Source organism: Anser brachyrhynchus (assembly GCF_964034855.1).
Source record: "Anser brachyrhynchus genome assembly, chromosome: 1".
NCBI classification, from domain to species: Eukaryota; Metazoa; Chordata; class Aves; order Anseriformes; family Anatidae; genus Anser; species Anser brachyrhynchus.
Window position 1 is genome coordinate 207,683,900 of NC_137694.1, and position 22,448 is coordinate 207,706,347.

At 37.6% G+C, this 22,448-nt stretch overlaps 1 protein-coding gene and 1 long non-coding RNA gene across 4 annotated transcripts in view; one reads left to right on the forward strand and one right to left on the reverse strand.

Annotated features, from left to right (window-relative positions):
* TENM4 (teneurin transmembrane protein 4) overlaps nt 1-22,448 on the forward strand; it is a 1,681,110-nt gene that overhangs the window by 567,614 nt on the left and 1,091,048 nt on the right. For all 3 annotated transcript variants that reach the window (XM_080576311.1, XM_080576312.1, XM_080576313.1), the window contains exon 4: nt 6,132-6,186. The gene's annotated coding sequence lies outside the window, so the exon portion shown is untranslated. The remainder of the gene's footprint in view (nt 1-6,131; nt 6,187-22,448) is intronic.
* LOC308187915 lies at nt 959-20,471 on the reverse strand. The gene is made up of 3 exons (XR_013945004.1): nt 20,439-20,471; nt 5,299-5,372; nt 959-1,877 (listed from the first exon to the last, which is right to left on the reverse strand). It is a non-coding gene; the product is annotated as an uncharacterized lncRNA (long non-coding RNA).

Consider the following 22,448-nt stretch of genomic DNA (forward strand, 5'->3'; position numbering starts at 1 on the left):
TGACTGCTGTCATAGGTTCTCCTTCTGAGGAAAGGGAACAGAGGGGAATGTCATCACTCCCCTTTCTGTGGGAGGGCTTGATACGCTGACCAGACCCAACCCATAGGGAAGTCTTCTTCCGCTGCTCTTACCCTGGGACCCAGGTAAGAGACATTAGTAGAAAACTCACTAGCCTGATGAGTGTGAGTCTGGTTAGCTACTTCATCATTTTTTCTCATTACCACTCCACTCTGATCCTGGCCCTTAATGTCAGGAAGTCCAGGAAGGACTTCTGTCTGTTCCTTTGAAGAACTTAACATGTACTCTCCATGCACATGTGTATCCATCCATCACTATGTTCCATTGACACACTCCAGTTTAACAAATTATCCCACCAATAAATGCATAGCTCTTCAGTTCTGCATAAACGTTTAGAAAAACCTCCTGTCTGATTTCCTGTGCATATGTGCACAGACCCTTTAGATGGGCTTGCATTTTCTTATAAAATATTTTGTTTCTCTAAAATGATCGTCTTTTCACTAAAGTGTTCAGGTGGTAAATGAGTATTCTTTTTATACAATTTTCCACTTGTCTTCATTCATTTAATTATTGTCTCCTTCAAAATACTTTCTTCAGAAGTTGCAGCTAAAGGTCTTTAGTTATATGGATCACATTTGTTCTCCTAACTTAAGATATTAAAGCAGTCATATGGTACCTTTCTGTCTGAAAAGGTTTGTTACAATCCTACTGTCTGGATCACACTACCATATGAAGGAGCCATATGCTGTCACAATCTGGGAACTGGATGAAGACCACCATATCATGTCACATAGCCTTCATACCAACTTCTAGTCACTGTTAATATAAAAATGAAAAGATCTTCTAATCATCTATTAGTACTTCAATCCATACAGTTTATCCTCAGTACTGCTTCACATCCCAGCTCATTTTAGCTGATAAAATTGAAATCTCTGTGGAATAAAGTGAAAATATTCAGTTACATTATATTTGTATTCTGTAGTTGGTACCTCTTCTAATGTTACTGTATCTATGATATATAGATCTATCACATCATGTACTACTGTGCTCTAAATTTCAAGACATAAAAAAAGAAAATGATGAATGCAGACATTAGCATTCTCATGGGCTTGGCCATCAATATTTCAACTTAGGTAAACAGGAACTTTGCCTAATTTATTGGTTCTCATTATATCTCTCATGTAGAAGTTGAATTCCCCTCCATTTAGGAAATTCCCCTTCTGCCTGGAAAACAACCTTTTCTGCTGTGCAAATCAATCTAGAAGAAGGGACACAGTTGGTTAATATTTTAGAAAAATGACTTCACTTGTCACCAACTAAATTGTCATGATTTTGACCCATTTTGAAATTAGTTAACATTTGCTTCCTTTCTCGTGCTTCATGCATTATTCATTTGGATTCTCACTATAGTTGTACCATGTTTCCAGAGTTGGGATGTTTTGTATAGTCACTCTTAAGAGCAATGGTAACACAACATTTGTCAAAGTGTCATAGTGAACAATGAAACCTCATTATATGTCACTCAGAAAGCTGAATGAAAAGTGATGCTACATCTAGGCAATTTAATACCTAAATCACGGAAGGTGAAAGACAGGAAACAAGTTTTCATTGCTTTGATAGTATTCCGGTTTGATTTTTTCTCTAAGAGTTCTCACATAAGTCAATGTTAATATTCTTGGTCTTGATCCTTCTCTGCTGGAGTTACTGAAAATTTCACCAGTGATTTCACTGGGAACAGAAATAAACCCCAAGTGAATGAAATTACTCATGTGTAAGAGTGTGCAGGATGAGATCCTCCAGGGCAAAGGCTGTCAATTTTGTTTGCACCGCACAGCACTGAGGACATTCTTCCTGATAGACTTGAAAAAAAAAAAAGAAAGAAGAGTTGAACACTGCATGCCATACCACATTGTTATTTTGTTGTCCCCTAAAATATGAGGTCATTGCTTAGAACGGAAAAAGAGGAAGTGCAAACAGTTAAGTTTGACTAATGAACTGTATGTTGGAAGTTACAATTTCTAATTAAAAAATAAATAAATAAATAAATAAATAAATGCTGATACTCTATATTTGCATCCTATTTTTAGACAGATGACCTTCTCTGTGCAAAGTTTCCTTTTCACCTTGTCTAACTACCTGGATAGTCTTTTTCTTATGGATGAAATTCTTTGCTACGAGGGTGATAAAATGTCTCTATTCACTAAACCTGAAGACAGAAAAACAGTTTCATCTATATAATTGATCATATCCTAAATATTCAGATTACATTCAGTAAGATCTCTTTTCTGTTTTCTGAGTTTAAACTTGCCCAGTTTCCATCAAATCCAGTCATACAATGGAAAAACGAGCAGAATCAAATGTTTTACAGCATTGATCAACAATGCAGGCAATATAGACTGTATGCCCTTAAAATGAGTGTACCCTCAGCATAGATTAAAAGATCAGAAGAAGCATCAGTGTTCACTAGGGTGACCTTACCAAAAACCCATCTTTCCCTAGAGCATAATTTACACCTGTGGGTATGAGGTGACCTCAGAATCAAGGCTTCCTAACAGCATGATTTGGCTCCATGTAGTAATTTTATTAGAAAAGGTTTATGCAACAAAAGAAACTAAAACCAAACCAAAACAACAACAATAATAAAAGCAACAGCAACAACAACAAAAAAAGGAGTTAATCCAAGAATGACAATGTAAAAACATAAGCATAAGCTTTACTATGTTGACATACAGCCACACTGTCAGTCATTGTCAAAATTATAGAGCATAACAGCATATCACATCTTTTCCTGTCAAAATGTTCCCTCTGACAAAGGTCAGTGCCTTCATGCCATAAATCTATTATCCTATTATTGTCATAAGTATCATGAGAAGAAAGGAGTTGAGCCAAATGTTTGGAACAGATAGAGTCAATGCAACTTAATTCAGGAAAGGGACATATTTCCCATTTCCCTTTGTCAGTATGCCAGGCATCAGCATGAGTGTTCCCTCTCACAATCTGTTTGTGTTCCAGTGAGTAATAGCTTTTTACTGGACTGGAAAATGACTATCCTATTAGTACCAAAGTACATTCACAGGATCAAGTGCCTTTTGAATAGTTAAATACATTGTACCCTTTAAATAGACCAGACGGCTTTAGATGAAACCTTTAAAACTATGGCCAATCTGCTGGAAAATTAAAAATATAGTAAATCCAGTGCTGAAATGAGGCATATTTATGAGCTACTCTAATATACTACCACTTAAAATAGTTTGTTACTCAGTGGAATTTATGAGGATTTTTTTTTTTCTCCACAAGAACCAGTAACTCCAATAAGTCATGTGCAATTGTAATAGATGGAAAATAAAGTAAAATAATAATATCTGACATAAATTATGTCTAATTGTTCAGAGTGGTGTTTTGTTTCACATCCATTCGAAAAGATCCCAAACCATCATACATTATAAAAAACATGAGTGCAAGTCTCAGTAACTTAGTAATGCCAAGGTGAACCTGGAGAAATGCAACTGAAATCAATAAAAGCACACCAGCATAAAACTGTAGGAAGTTCTAGGACTATCAGGCATGCTAGATGTAAACCTATGTCAGTTAAAACATGTATAAACATATAAGGTAGTGGCAATGATAGAAATCATCTTTTCTGGGTAGGACTGGCCTATTTCTTGCCATCAAAAAGAAGACGGGACTAAGTCAAAAGACTTTGACATACGGGCAGAATATTCCACAGAATAATATGAGTGAGGAATATTCATGCTTGCTGCCTCCCAAATCGAATACAGAAATTGTATTCACGTGTACCATGTGACTTCAGAATTTATTTTGCCATTGTCATTATAATGCTAAAGCCAAGTTAATATTAATCTTATGGAAATAGGGATAGGGGAGAAGAGTAAACTGGAGTTTACACTCTCGTGTAAATTGTAGAGTAGACTCTAGTGTGGAGTTTGAAGCAGCTGATTATTCAGTTGCAAAGTATGGAACTGCAGTTCTGGAGGATTGGTCGGACTATTTGTCATCGCTTACTGATTAACTGTGATCTTCACTATTTTTTTTTCCTCCTGTTGAAAATTAAACAAAAACATTGCAGATCTCATATATGAAACAACTGTTGATCCCTCATTATGAGTGAATGGATCTCCAGGATTTACAATTCTAATAACAGGAATTTTAAAAAAGAACAAGAAGAAAAAATATATTGTTTGCCTGACTGACTCCTATCCTTCTTTAGGAACTGAAAATGGAAAAATACAAAAACTTGAAGACAAAACAAAGCCATCAGACTTAAATAAAATATAGAAAACATGGTCAAACCCATCCTTAGCCATCAGACTTAAATAAAATATAGAAAACATGGTCAAACCCATCCTTACTTCCTAGAGAAATTAATTTAGAGCTTTCATCACATCCAAAATGATTTTAAATGCCCCACCCCTGCTCTTGCGTTCTCCTGCAGTTAGTATAACTGGAGAAACTTTCTTGTCGAAGGTCACATAACTCTGTAGCTTTCCAAAGACCTAATGGCTATACTTTCCCACCACTTTCGTCCTCAGGATATTTTGTGGATTCCAGCTGTGGCTTTAATGTCTTCTTTGCTGTTCCCTTTAAGTAATGCTTCTCCTCGGTATTACTGGCAGAAGTCAAAGTTTTCATCTGCCTTAACACATTTACAAACAATATGTAAGTGGGAAGCAGACACTAGGAGTTTGCAAACGAAGGTTCTTTTTGTCTTCAGTGAAATCTTTTGACTGGGGTCTTCAATTCTAGAGGTATTTCTAAACTATGCAATCATATTAAAGCCAAATAAGGTGCAAAAGGGGAAGCAGAAGCTTGGATCTGAAACAATAAGCTCCCTGTAGGAGGTAAACTTGAGGAGAAGGATCTAGACTGAATTTCTTTGGTTGTTAGTGGATTTACCAGGAAAAACAAACCCTTAAAGGGTTCTAAAATGAGTGTTTTAACTTAGGTGCTTATTATGTACTGACTAGTGTGGGGAATGAGGAAATTGAAGTGATAATTCAGCTTCAGTAATAATCAACGATAATACAGCTTCTTGCCTTTGGGCTTTTTCTCCCATCCCACAATTAGTGATGTATATCTGAACCATTACATACAACCCCCTCAAACTTTTCTTTATAGTATTTCAGTTGGTAATGTTGTCATAGAAACACAGTTTAAACTATTTGGGTGATAAGGTCTCTAATTGGAACAGAAGGAAAAAACAAAAAAAAAAAAAAAAAAGAGAGAGAGAAGAGGCAAGACTTTAAATATATTAATTTTTACCTTTCTATAAAGTCGGACATGGGGCTTCTTTCTTAACTGTTTTGACGCCCACCACTTCTGGCTTCAGAAATATTCTGTAACAATGAGTTTTAGATGGTCAATAAGAAATTGCAGAAATGTTTCTTAATAAGCTTTACATTTTTCCCTCCTTAAATTCTATTCAGTTTTCCCTTGGTCCTATATTTTGACTAAAACATAAATTTAGTCATAACCTGCCAACAATTCTCTCTTTTCATTACTCGTGGGGTTATGTGCCTTTATTTTTTATTGGTTGTCTTAAAATTGCATGAGGAACACTATGATAATGTTACTATTTTTAACATTTTGAAATAAATGAATAGTAATTCTTACTTTAAGTGTCTGATTTTTTTAGTTTTGTTGGTCTTAGACCTTCATTAAATATGAAAAGAATATACTGATACCCCCCAGAATTGGGAAAAAAAAAAAAAAAAGTGGCAACGGAAATAACAACGAGAGGATTCAACTTTTATTTTGAAATTGATTGTCCTATTACTCATATCACAAAAGACTGGAAAGTTTTTCAGTCATCATTAATTTCCTCTACCATTTCTGATGCAGTATATAGGTAAATTTTGTATTCTGATCAGACCTGGGAACAGAAAATTAATATTAACAGTAAATATATCTAAATGTTCATCTACATTCAGTTTTAATAAAATACTGGGAGAGGAGGAGGGTGAGTATCCTCAAGTATCATGCAAAGTTTGCACCAGCTTGGCTACCTTCATATATTTTACAGTCATGGCTTTGATTATGTCCTTTATTCTACATATATGTTTACTCTTCTTAATATTTTTTCCTGTTTTTTTTAGGCAATTGGCCGCATTTTCACCAGATTTGTTCAGACCTCCTGCTGGTGTTATTAAGGTAAGAGTATTAGATGTGGCCTATGTGTATTTTAAGAAACACCTGTCATCAACTTTGATGTACAACTGAGTATAAAATCAATTAAGAATTCATGGTTTAGGGATGGTGCTGGAGACTTTGCTGTATGGGAAAGGCATGTTGTGTCAGAGGAAAAAGTGCTGCAAAATGAATGGATAGAGCTTTTAATTTTATGCTTTAACAAGGCCTGCAGAGCGTAATAAGTTGAGCTGGTTTTGGAAGTCCTAGTCACCATTAGGTACACCATGGCTCCTGCACCAGGAATAGGGGTACCTGTACTGTGAATTTTGGTACCTGCTGCAATCGCATTATCCTGACCAGGACCGAAGGTGCTCAGCACAGTCAGGCCAAGTAGGCATGAAAGAGATACTAAGATGGTGATTTCAATGGTAAAAATTTAAAGTGAAAAGCAATGATTGTGCTTTTGTTTTCTTGCTCCCTTTATTATGTATATTCCCTATTAACTATGATATGGTTTTGGTTATAACTTTGGGTGTCATAATCCTTTTGAATTGAATATGGATTTGTGTCCTATCTACTAGGTTCCTTTAGAAATCATAACTCAACATTTGCTAGATTTTCTGTCTAAGGTATGGAGAAATCTTTGTAACAGTTTAGCATCCTGGCTCCAGGTCTGATATGCACTGTCTTGGGAAACCCACCTGTCTACAATTACTTGTCTTTTCTCAGAGACACCATTGCTACAAAACTCGTGTCAGCAAATTTGCAAGTTATATGGATTCCTATGTGTGATATTTTCATTGGTGGCTGGATTAAAGATGACATATTTCTAGCCATGGAAGGAGATAAATAGTTGAAATTTTCAAAACTGCTCTTTACAATACAGAAGCCAGAGTTTCAGTCTGAATGCATGTTTGTAATTGGCAGCATGTGGTTTAATCTCAAGGGGGACTACAGTTTATTTCCACTGAAGAAATGGCTGGTTCAAGCAAGCTGCTACATTTTATCAGGAGTCAGTTAAAATATTTTGCAGTGAAGCTTCTACCATCTACCACACAGTCCTGCATGGATATAGTGAGAAGGAAATTATTATAATTTACTTGCTGATTTTATTTTTTTTTTCTTTTCTATTTCATGTTTGTACTGAAATTATCATAAAGTTTTAAACCTGGCTGGAGCCAATTAGTGCATTTTACTCAGACAGAAGATATTGTATAACTGCCAGTACAGAAGAAATCAGACACAAACCTAAGACAGCCTTAAACATGAAGACAATGTTTTAAAATACATATTTTTACTTTCATCTTTGATTTATTTTCTTCCATTCATTTTAAAAAAGTTTTTACCTTCTTCCAGGAGATCTAGAAATTTATGTTACAATAAAAAAATGAGGTCTTCGTAGGACACCTGGAGCTACAGTTTGTTGTTGTTGTTGTTGTTAGCTTTATTATTTATTTATTTATTTAATGCAGAGATGCAAGCAGTGCAACAAAATTAAGAATATTTAATAGACATATTTAAAACAAAGTCATAATTCTGTAGGATGGAATTAGGGACTTGTATTTATTTATTTATCTCTGTATTATCCTTATTTAGTCAAACCTCCAAGATGTTATTGAAATCCTCCTACATTCCCAATCTGAGATATTACTCATTTGATAAAACATTATAATATAAAGGGAGAGGGGCTTCCTGTGTTCCATATTTTGTCATATTAATTGCCATGTGTTGTTTGTTGTTGGTTTTTTTATGATGCACGTCAGATATGTCTTGTATTAAGTCACTGCCATTGACTTCAGATAGAATTGCTCAGCTCCTTGTTTGTTTCTCTATCATTCACTTGATCGAAGAGCCATTGAGAGAAATGTATAACATCTCTGACATTTAAAAACTTTAGTATAAAAAGCATGTGCTATAGCTATCCACCCTGTGAACATATGTGGAGCAGTTTGTGTGTGGTTTACAGTGTCAAGAATTAAATCCTTGTGTTTGGCTACTGCATATTCAAGAGATGCAAGATTCTGTGGAACAGACTTCTAGGAATGACATATTGTGTGAGTGTGATTGTCACTGTGTCCTTTCCAATGTAAACCCCCAAAACACAATAGGGTAGTGTTTGGAGTTTAAAACTCCATGTTTAATATGGAGTGTTCTCGCATGTCCAGTCTTTGCCACCTCAGCCCATTCTGTTTACAGCAGACTCATGGCTGCTCTGACACGTGCTGCTAACATCAAGTCTTCAAGGAGCTCGCACTTGCAGAACTGAACTCTACTATGTCGCTCACACGTCCTACACAAAATACCCTCAGTAGAAAAGGGACAGAATAAACATTATCAGGAGTTTTTTCAGTACAAATATGTCTAAATCCAGCTACTTTACACTTTCTGATCAGGGAAAGAATTGAAATCTGACCTGAGGCTGTTTAACATTACATGAATTCAAGTTGTGCAAAGATACTTAAAGAATGCCTTTGTGAACAGATACCATGAGATGATAACCAATTGTTCAATCTCAGCTACCCTATGATTCTATACATATGCAAAGGGTCTCCAGCCTGACAAAAAGGTGGCTGTTGCCTAGTGCTGTGATATTGTTTTCTTTTTATTAATCTCTGTGGGTTGATTTTGGAACAATCTGCCCTGTACCCTGAGATCTCTATGGTTGAGAAAGTATTGGGCTTACCTTACAAAACTCACTCAAAGCATCTCAGTCTTCCCAGAGAACAATCCACTGAGATAACTTGGAAAGACCAAAGTAGAAGGCAATGGCATTTCCTAGCAGGATCTGTCCAACTATTTAATAATGCAGTCAAATCAGAGCAAAACATTGGTATTCACTTAGAATGGGAAAGAGCCATTTGCTGAATCCCCCAGGTTGTGTCTTCCTTTCTTTCTGATCTGACTATGGGTATTTCAGAAGTCGAGTTTAATAACAGATTTCAGTTAAGCTGTAAGCCACACTTTAGCACTGTCCAGCCCAGGAACTGGGCACTTAGCATTTTGTTAAATATCATTTTCAGACAATTTACTTTATTCAAAAGCTTCCTTTCCTCAATATGTTCATTCCCTGCAAACAGAAGACTGTCATCACCTGCTCTCTACTTGTTTGCATGCTGATAGCTCTTCTCCTCTCGTAAATCCCATTAATTAATGAATAGTCAGCAGGGAATTGTCTCCTCAGGCTCATTAAAGAAATGGACACTAAAATGATATGAAAGCAGCTGCCTCCTTTCTGTCATTCCCTTCTGACGGCTACTGCTTTCCTCATCAGTGCTAAATTATAACGCTGCTTTGATTAGCAGTCCAGTTACTTGCTGCAGCTGCATATGGAGATGGAAATCTTAACTACACAGTCATGTTTAATTGATATTCTCATCAAACTGTTAACATTGTTTAAAAAAAAAAAAAAAGGTACATGTACTTATATTAAATCCTGCTGGAAGTTTTTTTGACCTTGTGAGCAGATCGAAAAGGCATGTTATTTCTCAAAGCTTTCTAATAAGACACTGATTATTACCTGAGCTCATTTGGGAATGAGAGTTAAAATCTGTGAAATATCTCAGGCTAGAAATCATCTTAAACAGAAACATCTTGAATCATCTTTCCAGTGCCTGAATGACATTTCTATGTGGAAAATAAAATAGAAATTGTACTTATTTTAAAGCAGGGAACAAGGTCTTCCGAATTTCATCAAAATATTTATAATAAATATATATATATATATATATTCACCACCATAGAGTGAACCTATGTTGGACAGACTATCTGTATGATGGTTGATGTAAAAGAGCATGACTTAAAAGATGTTGTAACTCATACAAGAAGGGCAGGTTGCCTATACTTGTGTTGGGTGAGACCTGCCTATACATATGTTTATATTTAACCTGTGAAAGAATTTGGATTAAATTCTAATACATCCCTTGTTTTTAAAGTTTTATTCCTAAACCAGACCGGGACCCTGTACGGAGGCTGCAAAGACTTGCCAGCCTTCTACTAGAACAGTCTTTAAACATCAGGCATCTTCAAGGTTTGAGGTGACATTAACAAGAGTTGTTGCTAACTGCTGCTTAGTGGTTGGTACCTTCACTCAGATGAAATCTGATACCTCACTGGGTTCTGGGACTAAGTAGCAGATGAGCCATAGGACAAGGAAAAATGTTCTTTTTCTGGTGCTGGATCATGGTGCTGAAACCCAAATTCACCCCATAGAAGGGAAGAGAAAAATTGCTTTAGGGCACACTGGAAAGCATTTATAATCAGAACTAATAGAAGCAGATCTTTCAGCTACAGTCCTAGGATTAATATATTGAGTGCAGTTCTGAAATAATCTTAAATGAAATGAAGACTTCAGACTTCTTTGTCTCTCTGTTCATGGATTTGCCTTTCACAACTGGATTTGGGCTTCTACTGTCCAACGCAATCATCTTCTTATGTCAAAAGCAAAACTGCAGATGTGTTATCTTATTTATATAAATACAGAAACACTGTCTGATATGGCCTGACCTGGTAAATTGCTCAACTTCTCCTGGATGGCATTCCATTAGAAGTTTCACCCACCAAGACAGTTTTGTGCAAGGTGAATCTACAGTTTCTGATTAATCTACAGTGAAATGGGAACTAAAATCCTGATTTTTATGTCATACCAGGGGGAACTTTTGAAGGGAATCTCTATTTTTATCTATTTGCAGCACTGGTGGAATGACACCAGTTCCTACTGTGGCACAATACTCAGTTTAGTCATGGCCTCAAGTGTCTAACTATGATATTGAGATCTGGCCCAGATTCGCCCTGGTAGCATCTTTGGTAGCATTTTTTTTTCTACTTTTTGAGACTAAATAACTAAAAAATAAAATATATTTTTTTTAATGTGACTTTAACTAAATTTTATATGTAGACATCCCAACTTGTTATAGAGACCAGAGGGTTCAGTAAAAGTTTTCTTGTTGATGAAATAGGAGATCTAGGGTCTTCATGCAAATATTTTGAAATATTTGCTAGGAAAAAATGTCAGTTTTTCTTTTCTTTTTGGACTTTTATTCAAGGCCGGTCTGGATGCCTACCTGGGCAGCCTGCTCTAAGGAACCTGCTTTGCCGGGCGGGGTTGGACCCAATGATCTCTCGAGGTCCCTTCCCACCCCTACAGTTCTGTGATTCTGTGATTCTGTGACTTAACAGAGAAATTTGACCCTTAAAATGTGGCAGCATGACTTTGAAAAAGTAGTTGCAAATTTTCCTTCTATTCATCACTAGAAATGATCTCTGTTTTTGTTGGTAGTTAATGCTATCATGATAAATAGTTATACTAAGTAAAAAAAAAAAAAAAACTAAAATATTTCCTTTCCTCTTTCAAGTGCTTAACTTCTTTCTTTCTTTCTCTGATAGCCTGTAATTGTCACAGCATTATTCTGTATTAATTGAATAATGTCTCCCTTTGAACTGTCTTTTAGGAGTAAAGAAAAGATCTAGCAAGCATAGCATATCATAGCTATCACCATTTTCTGTGAGTCTGTGGGGGATTCACATCTTTTATTAGGGTTGCTTAGAAATGTCATGGCTCTGTCCTGAAAAAATAGAAAAGAACACTCGCTGTACAGTTTGTAACTGTGCTCCAAGCTTGGGCACCTGAGCTGCATTGAATTAGATAAAATGAATTTAGTCTTAACAGGATGATTCACAGGCATGCTATAAAGTTCATAGTGCAAATTCAAATTTTCCAGTGTCTTCAGAAGATTTCAGCTCAAATTCATGTGAAACAGGATTCTGAAAATGAAACAACCATTATCTTTAAACCCAATGCACATTACTAATTGTTGCAATACCTAGCCTTATTTTTATTTTATTTTATTTTATTTTATTTTATTTTATTTTATTTTATTTTTATTTTTTTTATTTTATTTTATTTTATTTTATTTTATTTTATTTTATTTTATTTTATTTTTATTTTTTTTTATTTTATTTTATTTTATTTTATTTTATTTTATTTTTTTATTTTATTTTATTTTATTTTATTTTATTTTATTTTATTTTATTTTATTTTATTTTTACTTTTTTTTGAACAGAAATATTAATAATTTTTCCTTTGCTGAACAGAAATCACTTGAAAGTCATTCTCTACTTCATGGATCCCGTAAGGTAGACAAGACTTATAGATTCATTTCACCTAAACAGCCCAATTATATTTTGGCAGTAGTGATTTTACTTCTTAAAGAGGTTAAATTTGAATTTATTCCACATACATGAAAAGTTTTACCTCTTATGGAACATTTCATGCATTTCTCCATGCCTGTATTTCTTTTTTTGTTATACTGATCTGTAACCTTCAAGTCATTAAATGATTTATGCCTCTAAGATAACTTATTAATTATAATATACTTTTCTTGTTAATTAAGAGGTGCAGTTGGCATAGTATTTGATGTTGTTGCTAAGTTAATTCATTAAATCCTTTAAAGTAAAAGCCAAAATATGACTCTCCTAGTGTAATAGTTAATGCTGTTTTTCCACATCAGCTGCAATAAAATATAATAATCAAATGAAACAGAGTGCATTTGTTACAGAGGAGTCAGACTATCTATCTGCTAGTAAGGAACTCAAAACAGGAGAGGAGTTCAGATTATTACATTTAAGATCTGTGTCCACAGACCATGAGAAGGGTCTTGTATAAAAGGAAAGGGAGACAGAACATTCTATATATGTAAGGATTTTTTTTTTTTTCTTAAACATACACACAGGTAAATCAGTATTATGTACTAGTGCTTTGAAAAGAAAGAAAAAAAAAAAACTAATTATTTTCTAACATAGGAGTGAAGAGTAACAGGTAACCTGTATTAACCTGAGCTGGGTTGTTTTTCATGTATATGTACGGCATATAGGTCTATAATTAATGTGTTTTGATTGAAATAACTTGTAGTTAAAGCCCTACTGGAAGTCCTGTGATGAAAACACTTCATCTGAGTCTCACTGCCTGAAGAGTTTTGCTGCTGGGATTATTGACATTGGTTGGCAGTGTGGTGAACTGAAACTATTTCCACTCAGTCAGGAAGCCAAAATTTTCCTAAGGCAAAGAAATAATTTCACTTTCTAGACAAACTTGGTATTTATGTTGCCTTGGAGAACAGGGTAAAGAACACCTTTCCAATACAGATTTAACAATATTTGGAGGAAAAATCAGTTAAGATGTAGTCTTAGGTCCATTATAGTTCAAGAAGGCTTCAACAGCTGCAGGAAATTACCAGCATCATTGATCTCTTCCTAGGTAGTGATGTCCTAGGAACCCCTAATTTTCTGACACTGTGGTTTGCTATTTTGCCCAGAACTGTACCAGTTTCACCAAAGGTCCCTGTGGCAGAGAACCTGCTTTGTTTTATCTGTACCGTTTTTTGCTGTTTTTTTTTTTGTTGTTGTTTGTTTTTTAAATGTTTATTTTTCATATCTTTTATTTGGCTAATATCAATATCAACAACAGATAGCATGTTTGAGATATACATACATTTGTGGCCAGGGTACATATATGTGTTTCTAGCAAGATGCTACAAATGATTTTTTCTGTGGTTCATTTCTCATATATCAGTTATTTCATCAACATTTTTTTAAGAAACCCAGAAGACACATATTTGTATATTCCTTGTCATAATTGTAACTAATTGGTCAGCAGTTGAAGTCATTGGAAAATGATAATGTGAGAACATTATTGTGGATGTTATGTAACCTGTTCGTTATCTGCAGGATGAAGAACTAATATGTTGTATGAATGAAAGAGGTAACCAATTCCTCGACTATTCCCACAGATAGTTCTAGATTTGTGTAATTTCCAAATGTCTCAACAAGGAAATACACTTACACTTTTACGCAAACCTTAGTCACGTCTTCAGACAAGGAAATATATTCTCATGTATATAGAGTCCTATCTAGAAATTCACAGAACTAGAAATGGCAATAATCTAAGCTATTATGTAGAAAATGATCAATAGTTGAAACACTAATCTAGTGCTAGCTACATTTTTCATCTAATTCAAAGGCTCATGGAACTGACTGGTATAATTATTGATTTTAGTTTTTTCATCTTTAATCTTTTAGTACGATGCTCCTTTTCAAAAAAACACACATGTAAACAGAACATGAGATCAACATTCTTTTGGAATGATACCAGGGTACATGGGTTGTATTAGAAAATGACGCGTCACTGGTTGCTTTTTAGGAGTGTATATGAACTACGTATATAACAATAAAATGTTTACTCAGCAGCACTGTGTCAAAGCAAATTGTAATTGAGCACAGCCAAGAGAGTACATATATTTTATTTTATTAAAAGAAAAAAAAAAAAAAAAGCTTTTCCTTATTTTCAGAAATAAATTATCCTATTGTGGGTATGAAAGACCTATTTATTCAGATGTTAAGAAAGGCTTTTACTGGTCTTTTAAAACAGAAGTTCAAATCAAACCATTATCAAACCTTTCAAAAGCATATTTTTTCAGCTCTTTAGGAAGAAGGAAATTTGAAATTTTAATGATAATAATTGGAATTGTTGTGATAATTGAAGGAGTAGAAAGGATACATAATGGTTTAAGGAAAAAATAAATGTGTATGTCTTCATGTTGGTTGCACTGTTTGTCAAAAATAAACAGATATGCATTGCATATTAGACATGAAAACAGCTTCACTAGCAAGGAAAATAAAGATATCAGAAAGATTAGGTGTTTCCGAAGCCAGGAATTTGAGTTAATATGAACAGAAGGATTTTAGGGTTATTTGTGGTTAGCACAGATAATAAGACGGATGATTTTTATTTATGTAACTATTTATTTTTTTATTTTGTGAGACATGAGTGAAATACACAGCTGCTTTCAAGAGAACTGAATTTTCCAACTTTGACATTTCATATATTTAAAAGCAAAATACACATTTTAATTGGCAGTTTCATATGGGAAGTAGCTTCCTACAATCACAGGTGATACGACTTGATCATCAGGAAAAAAAAAAAAAAAAAGGTCATCAGCTCCTTTATTCTTCAGGGAAGGTTAACCGCTGATAGTGCTACGATACTTTTGAGAAAATTACCCCTAAAGAACCCTTAAGAATTCAGCTGATAATTTGGCATTATTGAGTTTATTGTTAAAGGAACTTATATGTAAACAAGTGAAGTTGTATACTCTAAGCCTTCACCTAGCAAAACCAGTACTTGGGATGGAGGGAGAGGGGGAGCAGGCAGGAATCTTGAACAATAGACAGAAAAAAGTAAAACAATGAAAGAATTCATTCTTTCATTTGAATGAAAGAATTCATTCAAAAAAAGAAACAATGAAAAATTTATATGTTCAGGTAGCAGAAAATGAAAATCACAATATCAGCAAATTTCACTCAGTCTACTCTGATTTCAAAGGGGAGATCTGCTAGATGATTAGTTATGGACTAAAATTATGAAATCTGCAAATTTTGTAAAAAAATGTAAAGATGTTAGACAAGGTGTATTGAGCAAACACAGCTTCCCCTGGAGCTTTGTACTCCATATAATTACATTCCACATACAGTAATTGAAACTTCTGAATACGTCAAACTGTGTGTTTTCACAAACCAGCAGTAATCAACTCAAATTATTTAAATTCACTATTTGACATAATTGGTATAAATATGACAGAAGAAAAATATTTCTAGGGTATATTACTTCATAACTATATCGAATGACTACCTAGGGAGATAACTGCTCCTACGGTGTTCCTACGGAAATCTGCAGGATAGAAACCCTTAGTACAAAATTCTTGTTTTTCCACAAATTTTACTTCAATTTACTAAAAGATTTACTAAAATGGAAGGGAAAGCTCTGCAGCCTGGGAAGGTCCATGTACCTCTCTGATTCAGAAATTACCATAAAATCAAGCAATTGGAAACTGCTGGCCAGAAGCTCAGCAGGTGTCAGCAGGAATAGCTCCACTGAAGTCAGAAAAACAATGCTGATTTTTAGGATTAAAATTGCCCTTCCAGGGAGAATAGTGATGCTGGTTGCCCTACATTGATGTAATAGACTTGTCGCCTCCACAAAAACTACTCTAAGACCAGCCCAGAGATTGTTGTACATTTAATGTGTGACAGAAATGGCTCTCTAGGGGTTCATGAAAGACAAATGCTGATTGTTGTTTCCATCCCTTCTGAACCTTTGAGATGGCATCAGACCCCCTGATGGAAAAAAAAAAAAAAAAAAAAAGTCGGTTGGAGGGTAGCAGGCCTCAGATCGTCTGTATCCCCGACTCCAAAACCCTAGGGGCTGACCTCGAGTTTCCCCAGGTTCTTTCTACCAGAGGCTCCAGGTGGGGCCATTCTCCTCGGCTGTGGTGTAGAGCACATTCTTTACATCTGGTCCTGTTTGGACTGGCCCAAGGGCTACTGCATGAACTATTTCCTGCTTAATTTGTTCAAAGGCTTGTCGTTGCTTAGGGCCCCATTCAAAAACATTCTTCTTACGGGTTACTTGGTAGAGCGGGTTTACAATCAGACTGTAATTTGGAATGTGCATTCTCCAAAACCCCACGACACCTAGGAAAGTTTGTGTTTCTGTTTTGCTAGTTGGTGGAGACATAGTTGTTATTTTGTTGATCACATCCATTGGGATTTGACAACGTCCATCTTGCCATTTTATTCCTAAAAACTGGATCTCTCGTGCAGGTCCTTTGACTTTATTTTGTTTTATGGCAAAACCAGCCTTCAGAAGGATTTGGACTATTTTCTTCCCTTTCTCGAAAACTTCTTCTGCAGTGTCACCCCACACAATGATGTCATCAATGTACTGCAGGTGTTCAGGAGCTTCCCCCTGCTCCAGCGCAGACTGGATCAGTCCATGGCAAATGGTAGGGCTATGTTTCCACCCCTGGGGCAACCAATTCCAGGTGTATTGGACACCCCTCTGAGTGAAAGCAAACTGTGGCCTACACTCTGCTGCTAGAGGGATGGAGAAAAATGCATTAGCAATATCAATTGTGGCGTACCACTTGGCTGCCTTCGGTTCCAGTTCGTATTGGAGTTCTAGCATGTCTGGCACTGCAACACTCAGTGGTGGCATGACTTCGTTCAGGCCATGATAGTCCACTGTTAGTCTCCACTCACCATTAGATTTTCGCACTGGCCATATGGCACTATTAAAAGGTGAATGAGTCTTGCTGATCACTCCTTGGTTCTCCAGTTGACGAATTAACTTACGGATGGGAATCAGGGAGTCTCGGTTGGTGCGATATTGCCGCCGGTGCACAGCTGTAGTAGCGATTGGCACCTGCTGTTCTTCAACCCTCAGCAACCCCACAACAGAAGGGTCCTCCGAGAGATCAGGCAAGGTAGACAACTGTTTAATGTCATCTGTCTCTAAGGCAGCTACGCCAAAAGCCCACCGGAGCTCTTTTGGGTCCTTGAAATATCCTCTTCTAAGATAGTCTATGCCAAGGATGCACGGAGCATCTGGGCCAGTCACAATATGGTGTTTTTGCCACTCATTCCCAGTTAGACTCACTTCAGCCTCCAATACAGTTAACTGCTAGGATCCCCCCATCACCCCATAAATACAGATGGGTTCTGGCCCTTTATAGCTTGATGGCATTACAGTACACTATGCACCGGTGTCTACTAAAGCCTTATACTTCTGTGCGTCTGACGTGCCAGGCCATCAAATCCACACAGTCCAATAAACTCGATTGTCCCTTTCTTCCCCCTGGCTGGAGGCAGGGCCCCTCTAATCCTAGTCAGAATCTTCATTTCTGTGTCTAAAGGACTGCCTGCTGGAAGTTGGAGCAGCAAGCTTTTCAGAGAACCCCTTTTCCCAATTGTTTTCTTTTGCAACTCACGTACCTGTGCCTCTACGGTCGAGGTAGATTTTCCATCCCATTTTCTCATGTCCTCTCCATGGTCACGTAGGTGAAACCACAGGGTGGAACAGGGTGTGTACCCACCATATCGTCTTCCTTGTGCGGATGAACGCTTACCCCTTATAGCTGAGACACTGGTTTGTACAGGTGGGGAGGAAAATAATCTCTCTTCAAGTCAGTGGAACTTTTCAGAAAGTTTCTCCGAAGTATTCTCTTTTAATTGGTGGACACTGGTATGTTCAGGTGGGGAGGAAGATAAATTCTCTTTAAATTGATAGAACTCTTCAGAAAGTTTCTCCACAGCTGAGACCCAGGCCTGTAAGGAAGAGGAGAGATTTTCTTTGTTCTGCCGCAGTTGTTTAGCTACTTCATCCACTGTGGGTTCCTCATCCTCTTTCCAGGCCATTATTGCCAATGAGCTGGCATATGATGATGGTGCACTCCGTACAAACTTCCGCCACATGGGTCGTGTACACTGGACTTCATCTGGATCTGTGGATATTTGTCCGTTGTCTAGGTCCTCATAAATCACCTCCCGTATAGCTAATTCCCTCAGGTAATGGATTCCCTTCTCCATAGTGGTCCACTTGCCTGGTAGACATACAAGTTCTTCCTTGAAGGGATACCTTTCCTTCACAGCTGACAGGAGATGCCTTCAGAGGCTGTAAGATCATGCTCCATCTCCAATTGCTTTGTCAATGCATGCATCTCTAGCAAGGGATCCCAGCCACCTGGCTTCCCTGCCCTCTAATTCCACACAATTGGCTCCCGTGTCCCAGCACTGGAGCAGCCAGGTAACAAGCTGCTCACCTATGCAGCGATCAAAATCTTTTCGCACTTCTCGTAGCTCACGCTGGTATAGGTTTCGGTTAATTACTGTTGATTTTTCGACATCCTCATCTTTATCCTCCTGCACCTCTGATGGCCCAGCCTCATCTTCTCTATACCTAGACCTAGCAGAAGACTCTCTGCATTCTAAACGACCTGAATCTCTATACCATTTTTTCACCTTGTCTACAGGGGCAACTTGCACTGCTACAGCTCGTTTCTCTGACCCAGCCACAGGGGTTGGAGCGGCTGCAGGGGCTGGAGCGGCTGCAGGGGCTGGAGCAGCTGCAGGAGCTGGAATGGCTGCAGGAGCTGGAGCAGCTGCAGGGGCTGGAGCGGCTGCAGGAGCTGGAACAGCTGCAGGGGCTGGAGCGGCTGCAGGAGCTGGAGCGGCTTCAGGAGCTGGAGCGGCTGCAGGGGCTGGAACAGCTGCAGGAGCTGGAACAGCTGCAGGGTCCATCATAGGGGTTGGAGTGGCCAAAGGGTCTGTCACTAGGTTGATAGTAGCATCAATTGCAGCTCGATAGGCGTAGGCCAGAACCCAACACGCTACAGTGATTTGTGTCACTTTGGAACTGCCAGAGTCATGACACCCTTTTTTCAATCATTCTACCAGTTTTTTAGGATTTTGCAGTTGTTCAGGGGTGAATTTCCAAAATACTGGAGGTGCCCACTGTTCTAGAAACCTGCCCATATCCTCCCACACTCCCTGCCACTCACAACTATCTCGCCTCAGGACAGATCTCTGGATGAGATTCCTAAGTAGTTGTTTAACCTTAAACAAAACCTGAAGCGCATTCAGGAGACATAACAACAAGAACATGCTGGTCTGAGTATCCCAAGGATATTCAATATCTTGGAGAACCACCGTAACTAGCTCGGGGGATAAGAGGGTGGTGAAGGAGAAAGGGAGAGTGAGCAAGTAGGAAAAAATATCTTCCCCTGTCCCCTCCACAGATTGGCTCCCTGACGAAAAAAGGCAATAGGTGTAATTGTTAACAGTTTCTGAGATATGGTTTCCAAAGTATAGAGTCGACGAAAGAGCTGAATACAAATACCAGGTTAGGGTCATGACCAGAAATTTCATCATATCATAAGCCACTGTTACACCGCACAGTACCATAACGATCTTAAACCAGGGCCCAGAAAGGATAAACAGCATGACAGTGAGCACATACAGTAAGTAACATGCTATAAAATTCAATTTGGAAAACAGGCACAGCAGACTTGAGATTAAAGCAATCAGCATTGTGACTAGCAACTATTAAGTAGGTCTACTACTTATACCAATTTTAGTTTAACACACTCTGGTCAGATCTGTCATTATCTCAACCCTTCGTGCCCCACGTTGGGTGCCAAAAAGGACTGTTGTGGTTTAACCCGGCTGGCAGCTAAACACCACACAGCCGTTCGCTCACCCTCCCCCCTCCCTCTCTGGGATGGGGGACAGAAACAAGAAAGTGAAGTCTGTGAGTTGAGATAAAGACAGTTTATTAAGACAGGAAAATAATAACAACAACAACAACAACAACAACAATAATAATAATAATAGTATTAATACTAATAATGTGTACGAAACAAGTGATGCACAATGGAATTGCTCACCACCCGCTGACCGATGCCCAGCCTATCCCCGAGCAGCCGGCCCCCCACCCCGGCCAGCCACCCCTATATATTGTTTAGCATGACGTCAGATGGTATGGAATACCCCTTTGGCCAGTTTGGGTCAGCTGTCCTGGGTCTGTCCCCTCCCAGCTCCTGCTGCACCCCCAGCCTGCCCGCTGGCAGGACAGAGCGAGAGGCTGAAAAGTCCTTGGCTTGGTGTAAGCACTGCTCTGCAACAATTAAAACATCAGCATGTTATCAGCGCTCTTCTCATCCTAATCCAAAACATAGCACCCTACCAGCTACTAAGAGAAAATTAACTCTATCCTAACTGAAACCAGGACACCAACATATTTGCTTTAAGAAGTGTTGCATACATTGGAAGGGAAGGGGAGGGCAGGGAGTGGAATGGATCTGAATGTCCTAAATTATGGTTGAATGTAAGGTCAAGTTCATTCTTCCCAACCTGATGATTGGCTGGCAAGAAGACACAAAAGATATTAATTGATAATGTGTACCACTGGCTAGGCTCTACTTATTCTTTATAAATAGAGTCATTACAGGAAAGGGACGCATGAGAAAACATTTGTACATGTGGTGTTCAGAAACATGAGAGCTTTCTGGGAGTGTTTTACAGCAGCTCAGCTCTGACCACTCCTTGGCAGTCCCTGGAGGAAAGATGAATTAATGAAGAGAAAAGAAAAGGCAGAAAGCCACGCAGATAACTTTTTCATTCATTTAATAATACCTGTGTGGATTCAAAACAAACAAACAAAAACAACAGCAAAGCAAACAAAAGCTGTCTGACACTTCCCCAGTTGTATCACAGATGTTAAGGAGTTTTGTAACCACCAAGCACGTATTTTACTGCAGCAGAAAAACAGTAAGAACAAGCTGCTTAAAAAGGGTTTTTATCCTTCCCTTCCTCCCTCTGACTATGGCAAAAGGCTGACTTGAAACTTGTTAAATCATCTTGTTTCTCTCTGTAAACTCTCTCAAGAGTCAGAGCTCCCTGTGGACGTTGCCTACAGCAGTGCTCTGAAGTGGTTGGATGCAGGCAGGTGTCTTAGCAAGGACAGCCAGCTTGTTTATCATTTTCTGACTCTCTCACTCTCTCTTTTTTAAAAATAGATATACTGTGTGTTTTTGTTCTGCAAACAGCCTGATCTGTAGATATATATGAATCTGTAGAACTGCAAGATTTTATTTTCCAAGTTATAAAAAAAGGAAATCTATCCAACACCTGGTTTAGGAATAAATGGTAAAAAGAAAGATGTAGCTATGTGTTTCAAGTATAAATCAAATATCACTGCCTCAGCCTGTTTCAAGGGTGTGCAAGTTATTGGGCTGACAAAATAATGCAAAAATTGTTTCTAAAAATATATATTATATATATTTTTTCTAGCTGCAGAATGGCCACTTGAGCTGTCTGGTGGCACGTAAACAGCAGGAAAAAAATAAATGCTCTCTGTAATCAATGCAATGATTTAAACTGATACTACATTCACCCTCCATCCAAAGCCTAGGTAGAGGTAGAGAAAAGGCCAAAAACCAGTGAGGGTTGAGACACATGAACTATTTTGTGAAACATTCACATGGAATTCCAAGTGAAGCAGTAAAATTAATTCACAAATTATAGTTAATGCACTATAAGTGCAAGAAATGCTCAAGCAGAATGAAAATGCAGTAAATACAGCTCAGTATGCTTTATAATAAAGAGCTGACACACAAAACAGACTGCTTCAGTGGAGGGCGTGAAGTAGGGGGAAGCATCCCTTCCACTTGTCATATAATATACCCAGATGAAGCACTTAAATAAACATGCCACTCTTCCATTGCATGTCCTCCCACAAAACTGTCAATGAAGCAAGGTGTATGAGTAAAACTGGAAGCCTGGGTGGCAAAGGAAAGATCTTCATTTTCTTTATGCATCCTTTTATTTATACAAAAAGATGGCAAGGAAAAGGCTTTGATTCAGAAACCTGTTACTGTTGGTCAAGATCAACAGTG